Raw genomic sequence first — 8,556 nt, 5'->3', positions numbered from 1 at the left:
AAAGAAAGAGGCTGCAGGGTTGTGAAACAGGAGAGACATGACCAAGAGCGTTAACAGGCAGCAGTGCTGCAGAAGAAAGACCAGCTTATTCAGAGGTGTAGGTTTTAGCCCTGTTTGCTGCTCTAAGGACACAGGCAGACAGGGGTCTTTGAGTAAATCTGATATCTTTTATTAGACCAACTAAATAGTTGGAAACATTTTTCTTAGGAGGCTTTCGGGTTTAAAAACTGACAAGGGGTTTTTAAACCCAAAAGCTTGCTAAGAAAAAAGTTTCCAACTATTTAGTTGGTCTAATAAAAGATACCAGATTTACCCAAAGATCCTTGTCAGCTTATTCAGTGGAACATAAAGACCAATAAAAAGAGGGAGGGTCGTTAACACGGGTGGAATGGAGAGTTTAGAAGGACTGGGTGGAATATAATGAGCCATGAAGTCAATCGACCCCTTCCTTGCTGCTCAACAGATATGTTGCTGCCACCTGTGGGCAGTTTTCAACGTTGGGTGGAGCAGACATCAAAGCAGGGTGCAAATGCACCAGTGTATCCCACCCCCATCCCCTGCTGGTCCTTTTTTCCTATGAATCAAGAGGCAGCCAGAAGAGGAAGGTCCCTGTATCCAGAAACAGCTTTCCCCTGCTTTAGGGTTCACATCTGAGCAGCTTAGAGAAGAGAGTCCATGTGGGAATGACACAAACCCACCCAGACCTGGCACAACCCATGCTATCGTATCGGCACACTGCCAGGACTTTGGCACCAGATCATAGTTGCCTTAAATAAAGAACTGAGCCAAGTTTTACCAGCTGCTCTAAGCAGACCGTATGCCACCTGATCTAGGCCCCGGCCTTCCACAAGATCTGCCTGGTTAATTCCACTCCCGTAGCACCAGCTTGAAAACAACCCAAAATTTTGATTCAACCCTATGCATCTTTCATACATGTGTCTTCATGTTACAATTAAAGTAGGCAAACAATTCATGGTCACTAATGAGGTGAATCTCTGGGATACACGTTGATGATTACCTGTGCTCTAGAAACAAGGTTCTTGACAAAAATGGCAATATTTTCTCATAGGAACTTGGCTTTCAAAGTCAGCTTTTTATAGGATGGGAGGGGGAATTGGAGGTACGGTATGAAATAACAAAACATAGTATCATAGGTGTGGTTGTAGAATAAAGGAGTGACAACACCTCTTGGTCCTAGTGAATGATCATATTTTTTGTAATGATCAGAAATCTTTTTTGCTTCCTTGACACAGAAAGGCTCTCGTTGTTTTCAACAAATGCAGCCAGATCCTCACTAGAGATAAATTTGGGTCACATAAGGTGCTAAGCATGGGCACTATTATGGAAGCTGGTGAGTGCTGGAAACTACTGGACTCTATCTTGAAGAATTAGGTCCATACAGTTTGTTTTGGGGGATGCCTGTGAAAGGGGAGTGTACAGAGCATGGAGCATTTCTGTAAAGAGGTCTAGCTGTTTGGCTTCATACCTCTAACAACTTCATATCTTTTTTTTAAGCCCTGTGGGTATGTTGTTTTTGCCTTTGTTTCACTACCATGACTTCCAGCCAATTTTACCAAGAAATGGCTGACTTTGTTTTAGGTATATTGTTCTATATTATGGCTTCCTTTCATATCACAGCAATATGCAAAATTTCTTTTCCAGTTTCCTTCCTTCTTTTCCTGCTTCTTTCCCCTGTCTTTATTCATTTGCTTCTGTGAATCCTAGCTTTCCATTTACCTAATCAGTTAACGTGAGTTATTTAAAGAGTCACTATACGGGTTCATAACCTAATACAGAGGATGATGATCTGGACCTGCTCAGAAGAAATGATGCTGTGGTGGCTTGTTTTAACATAACATACAAATGCATTAATGTAGCTAAGAATAGGATCTTAGACATCAGTCAAGAAAGGCACATTCCCTTCATGAACTACATGGGATTAAAGCAAACACTGACCATATTTTATATTCAAAGTATTCCTTCAAATTACTTTTTAAAAAAATCCAATGTCATATAAGCATGTGTGAGTACTTGGTAAAAGTTAATGATATTATAAAGCATAGAAATATCTCATGCAGTTTTATATTGATAGTATCTTTCATGCAACTTGCATACTGATCCAAATTAGTCAGTGATCCAAATTAATAACAAAGGGGAAAGGAAACAAAACATCTACCAGTGAAAAAAAAACATGTTTTCAGGTGAGAGTTCAAAATGTGGAGTAGATGGGATGAAGAGATACAAGGAGAAAGAAATAGTAAATCCAAATAAGTAAATAACATGACTTTCCAGAGAAAAGCTCTCATGCAATAAATGGCAGAAAGAGGTAACAGTGGGATGGGGTGACCAGAGGCAGGAGGAGGAGGAACAGAGCAGAAGAAAATAGTCCTTCATACTTCTGGAGCAAGTGTGAGGAAGCTTTAAAAAAAATCAGTGTGTCAACTGGAAGAGGAAGATTGGACTATCAGTTTCTTCCTCCCAGCTAACCAAGAAACAGAAAGCTCAACTCTTCTTCCTGTCTGGCCAGAAATAGTTTTTGGTTGCCAGGGCATAAAAACAGAGACCTCTGCTACAATGTAACATAATGGCAAATGCTTCAGAGGCCTAATAGTGTCAAGCCCTTTCTGGGGGGATTGTAACTTTCAACACTTACTGCAGGAGCCTGTTATGGTGGTAACTCTTTTAGCTTGTCACGCGAATAAAATCATTGAACTGAATTGCAACTGACTACTCTAGTAAAATGAGAGCACTAGAAAACAAAATGATCTCTGTCTCACACACGAACAGGTCTGATATCCCATCCTGCAAGGGGCATGCAAACAGATACGTAGACAAAAAGACAATCCTATTAGGTGGTTATATAATAAATGAACTTATCTCAACCAGAGTTCAGGAACAGTGATGATGTATAGTTATTTGCAAAACTCCAAATTTTCCTTCTGGTTATTCAGTTTCTTGGCATTTGGCTAATCATGGGAGCCTGTTACAGTATGTAAATCTCCAGTGTCTGGCAGTTAAACTGTCAGAAGGCAACAATTTGCAAATCAGTTCAGTTATTCTTAGTAACCATACTGTCAGGCAAATCTCTTATTAGTTAATATAACTTTTCTGTACTGATGGGTACCTATATTCATAATTTCTTCTTGTTTGCCAGTAACAAAGACTCCACATAAGCTTCTGAGACCCTTAGCTGAAGAGGAAAACTAGAATTTATACAAACACAGTATCTACCACACCAAAAATCAGGGGAACTCCAGGGAGGTCAAAGTGGGGAAAGAGTTTTTTTAATTGAAAAGTTTTAATGAATAACTAATTTTCCTTGTTCCTTCTCCCACCGACCTTCAGAGAATCAATCATATGCTTGTGTTTCCATTGTCCAGTTATCAGGGTATATTGCAGCTATTCTGGGAAAGGACCTGTGCCTGATAATAAGCACTTGAATAGTCCTCATAAATGTGTGCTTAAATGCTGTTATGGGTCAGGGCTATTGTAGGAAAGTAGCAAGTGAAGAAAGGAACTCAGCAGAAGAAATAATAAACTACATGGGGATAGGGAGGAAAAAGCAAATGAACTTTTTAATTTATATTTAATCAGTTTACCGGTTAGATTTAGCCAGCCCATTGTATTCTTTATAATTTTTCTCTTCTCTGTCATAGATTCATAGATTGTTAGGGGCTGGATCTATGAATCTATGACAGAGAAGAGAAAAATTAGGCAGACAAGGTTCTTCGGGTGAATCTCGTCTGCCTATGTCCTTAGACCAACACGGCTACAACCTACACCCTGTAAGAGAAAAATTATAAATTTTAATTTCAATTCAAATTAAAGTATTTTCTTGTAAATCTCAAAATAATAATTATTTGCTCAAATCCATTTGGCAATTCTTATCTCCTGGGCTTAAAAAACACTCCCAAGACCAGTTTGCTATACATGCCTCAAAGTTCATTGGGCTCTTACCTCATAAACTTTACCTTATAAATTCAAATCCTGATCCTAAAGGTTGCTGAGGGATTAAGTTTCATGATCAATACCAATTACTGGCACTTAACACTTCCAAAGCCCCCTGTCAACAACAACTAGTTAATCACCACAACAACTTTGTTAGGAAAGTAGATTTGTATCCCCATTTTCAGGGACAGAAACTTAAGGTGAGTCTACATTACAGCAACTTTGCTGCTATTGCAAAATTCTGTAAAGGTGACATGGCTTATAATGGTAAAAATAATTCTATATGTATAGTTAGACTATCTTCCCAGATGGGATGAACTAGGCTAGCAAGGGTCCTTTGGCCAGTATAAACTACATCTACATGCAGAGGAATGGATTATCAGCATAACAGTTAGGGAGGGATATAATTTATTTCATACTTCCAACCAGCTTAGCTTCACAGTTACTACTTTGCGGTGCAGACTTACCCTCCAATAGGAAGAGTTAAATGGCTTGCCTGAGGTAACTAAAGGTGTGTACAGAAGTGCTCTGTGCACATTTTACAATGCTCTGTAATTTAGAGTACTTTTTATAGCACTGTAAAGCTACAGTGCTATTAAACATGACAGAAGTGCAGTGTTTGGGTTGGGGCTCTGACTCTCCCTGCACTTTCCAGGCTAGGAAAGCTCCTGGGGCTTCTCCATTGGTCAGAAATTTGACCAGTGTACATAAGTTATTTAGAGCATTGTAGGTTGCTAAAGTGCTGCAAAATACACTGCTTCAAATTTAATACCTCAATTAACAAAAGTTAATTTAATGCAAAAAAAAGCTACCTATAATGAAGTGGTAGCAGATTCCACTACTTTGTACCACAGTTTAAAAAAGATCTTTCCTTGTTGCCTCTCTACATACACTCCCACAGCACTGGGTTGCATTAGAGCTGGGCAAACATGAAAATATTATCTCTGTTTTCTCCAGTAAAAAAATGAGTTTGCGCTAGCCTTTATCTTTACTTGTCTTCACTTTCAAGCAACCAATCAGCTGAGCTTGAATCCCATGACCACTGGCAGCAAGTCAGTTTTGAAATCTGTAGGTTCAAGGATCTGCAGCCTTTTCAGAGAGAGAGCATGCAGACTTTGACGTTACTTTGGGTCAATGGCAGTGGTGAGGACAAAAAAATTACCAACCAATGTCCTTGCTATGTTTTACCAGAGGTGGGCCACTGAGGCTCTAAGCAGAATCAGCCCTGGGAAAGAGGGCATTCAACAAGCCAGGCTAGGATCTGCCTGCATCCTTTGCAAGCTGATCCATGCAGACTCATTTGTTTTGTGTAAATTTTACAGCAAAAAGTTAGAATTCTACACCTAGTCACATATAAGCTCAAGTCCTTCTGTAAGTCAGTGGGGACTTCAGTACCTAAACACCAATGGGAGGCTGACACTGAAATACTTTTGAGGCACCCCCTGGTTCTCACTGGAAGAACTTCAATCACCCTGACGTATGCTGGGAGGGCAATACAGCAGTGCACAGGCAATCTAGGGGCATTTTTACGTGTGCTGTGGGATGCAGTGCTGGGCACTTTAATTAGTGAGCCATGTTAATTAAAAGCACCCGCATGTCACATGTATCAGTGTTACTGTGTGTCCCCACGCTGAAAGAATAGCAGAGGTGTGATTTGAACTAAAGTTCATCGAACATGTTTTATTTCAAAGTGCCCCACCACCATTTTTTCAGCGCAGAGACAAGAGGCAACCTTGATACATGGGACACAGAAGGCTGCTGGAGCATGTCAATTTTCACGCTCCAGCAGACTTGATTACTCAAAAGCCAGACTCAAATGTTCTCCAAACACTACCTAGGGCTCCTATACATGTGTATGGAGCCTGCACCGATGTGCTGGAAATCCAGCATGTCAGAGCAGACTCAATTAATTGAGTCTGGCTTTTGCTTAATCAAGTCAGCTCTGACATGCTGGAATTCCAGCACATGGGAGCAGGCTCTGTACACATGTATAGGAGCCCTAGGAAGTGTTCAGAGAGCACTGGAGACAACCTCCTGGTGCAAGTGTTAGAGAGGCCATCCAGGGGCCATGCTCTTCCTGGCCTGCTCCTCACACACAGGGATGAATTGGTGGGGAATATAGAAGTGGATGGCAACATGGGCAGCAGTGACCATGAGATGATTGATTTCTGGATCTGGAGGAAAGAAAGGATGTAGAGGAGCAGAGTAAGGACCCTGGACTTCAGAAAAGCAGATTTTGACTCCCTCAGGGAACTGATAGGCAGAATCCCCTAGGAGGCTAGCCTAAGGGGCAGAGGAGTCTAGGAAAACTGGTTATATTTTCAAGAAACCTCACTGAAGGCACAGGAATAAATCATCCTGATGTGCAAAAAAATAGCAAATATGGCAGGTGACCAGCTTGGCTTAGCAGAGAACTCTTTGGTGAGCTTAAACACAAAAAGGTTACAAGAAGTGGAAGCTTGGACGGATGACCAGGGAGGAGTATAAGAGCACTGCTTGGGCATGCAGGGATGAAGCCAGGAAGGCCAAAGTGCAAATGGAGTTGCAGCTAGCAAGGGATGTAAAGGTTAACAAGAAGGGTTTCTACTACAAGTAGGTTAACTACAAGAGGAAAGTCAGGGAAAATGTGGGTCCCATACTGAATGGGGAAGGCAACCTAGTGACAGATGCTAAGTAAAAGGCTGAAGTGCTCAATGCCTCTTTTATCTCAGTCCTCACAGACAAGGTCAATTCCAAGATTACTGCACTGGTCAACACAGTTTTGGTAGAAGGTGAGCAGTCCTCAGCAGTGAAAGAACAGGTTAATGACTATTTAGAAAAACTGGATGTGTACAAGTTCCTGGGGCTGGATGCAATGCATCCAAGTATACTGAGGGAGTTGGCTGATGTGACTGTAGAGCTGCTAGCCATTATCTTTGAAGACTCTTGGTGATTGGAGGAGGTCCCAGACAATTAGAAAAGGGAAAATATATTGCCCATCTTTAAGAAAGGGAAGAAGAAGGATCCAAGGAACTACAGACCAGTCAGCCTCACCTCAGGCCCTGGAAAAGTCATGGAGCAGAAGAATCCATTCCAAAGCACTTGGAGGAGAAGAGATGATCAGGAACAGTCATCATGGATTCACCAAGGCAAGTCATGCCTGACCAACCTGATTGCCTTCAATGATGAGATGACTGGCTCTGTGGATACAAGGGAAGCAGTAAACGTGATATAACTTGACTTCAGTAACGTTTTTGATACAGTCTCCCACAACATTCTTGCAAGCAAGTTAAGGAAGTCTGGGTTGGATGAATGAACTGTAAGGTGGAGAGAAAACTGGCTGGATCATCGGGCTCAATGGGTAGTGATAAATGGCTCTATGTCTAGTTGGCAGCCGGTATCAAGTAGAGTGCCCCAGTGATCAGTCCTGGAGCCAGTTTTGTTCAATGTCTTCATCAACGACCAGGAAGATGGCATAGAGTGAACCCTCAGCAAGTGTGCAGATGACACTAAGCTGGGAGGAGTAGTAGATAAGCTGGACAGTAGGGCTAGGATTCAGAGTGACCTAGACAAATTAGAGGATTGGGCCAAAAGATATCTTATAAGATTCAATAAGGACAAGTGCAAAGTCCTGCACTTAAGACAAAACAATCCCAGCACCAGTACCGGCTGGGGACCAATTGGCTAAGCAGCAGCTCTGCAGAAAAGGACTGGGGGTTACAGTGGACAATAAGCTGAATATGAATCAACAGTGTGTCCTTATTACCAAGAAAGCTAACAGCATACTAGGCTGCAGGATCATTGCCAACAGATTGAGAGAAGTGATTCTTCCCCTCTGTTCCTCAATGGTGAAGCCACATCTGAAGTACTGTGTCCAGTTTTGGGCCCCACACTAGAGAAAAGATGTGGACAAGTTGAAGAGAGTCCCCCGGAGGGCAACAAAAATAGTGAGGGGGCTGAGGCACATGACTTATGAGGAGAGGCTGAGGGAACTGGGCTTATTTAGTCTGCAGAAGAGAAGACTGAGTGGGGATTTAATAGCAGCCTTCAACTATCTGAAGTGGGGTTCGAAAGAGGATGGAGCTGGACTATTCTCAGTGGTGGCAGATGACAAAACAAGAAGCAATGGTTTCAAGTTGCAGCAAGGGCAGTTTAGGTTGAATATTAGGAAAAAAACCCTTGCTAGGATGGTGGTAAAGAACTGGAATGGGTTACCTAGCAAGGTTATGGAATCTTCATCCTTGGAGGTTTTCAAGGCCCAGTTGGACAAAACTTTGGCTGGGATGATCTACTTGGGGATGGTTCTGCTTTGAGAAGGAGGTTGGACTAGATGACCTTCTGAGGTCCTGTCCAACCCTAATTTTCTATGATTCTATGATTTGTGCTCCTAGTAACATCAATATGAATGAGTGCTTATATAACCTGGAGGATCTGATCCTTAGGAACCAAAGTGATTTAGGAACTTTAGGTCATTTAAATTGCATTCAGAGTCCTATGATAAACTAGTTTTTCTATGACTGTTTCCTCAGGTAGGACCTGTGTTGCCTGGAAAAGAAAAAAAAAATTGTTTTTTTTTTAATAGTTCCTAATCATTTTTACCTGCCACATATTCTAAATTACTCCATATCT

This window comes from Alligator mississippiensis, chromosome 3 (assembly GCF_030867095.1).
Source record: "Alligator mississippiensis isolate rAllMis1 chromosome 3, rAllMis1, whole genome shotgun sequence".
NCBI lineage: Eukaryota > Metazoa > Chordata > Crocodylia > Alligatoridae > Alligator > Alligator mississippiensis.
This window is presented reverse-complemented; position numbering follows the sequence as displayed.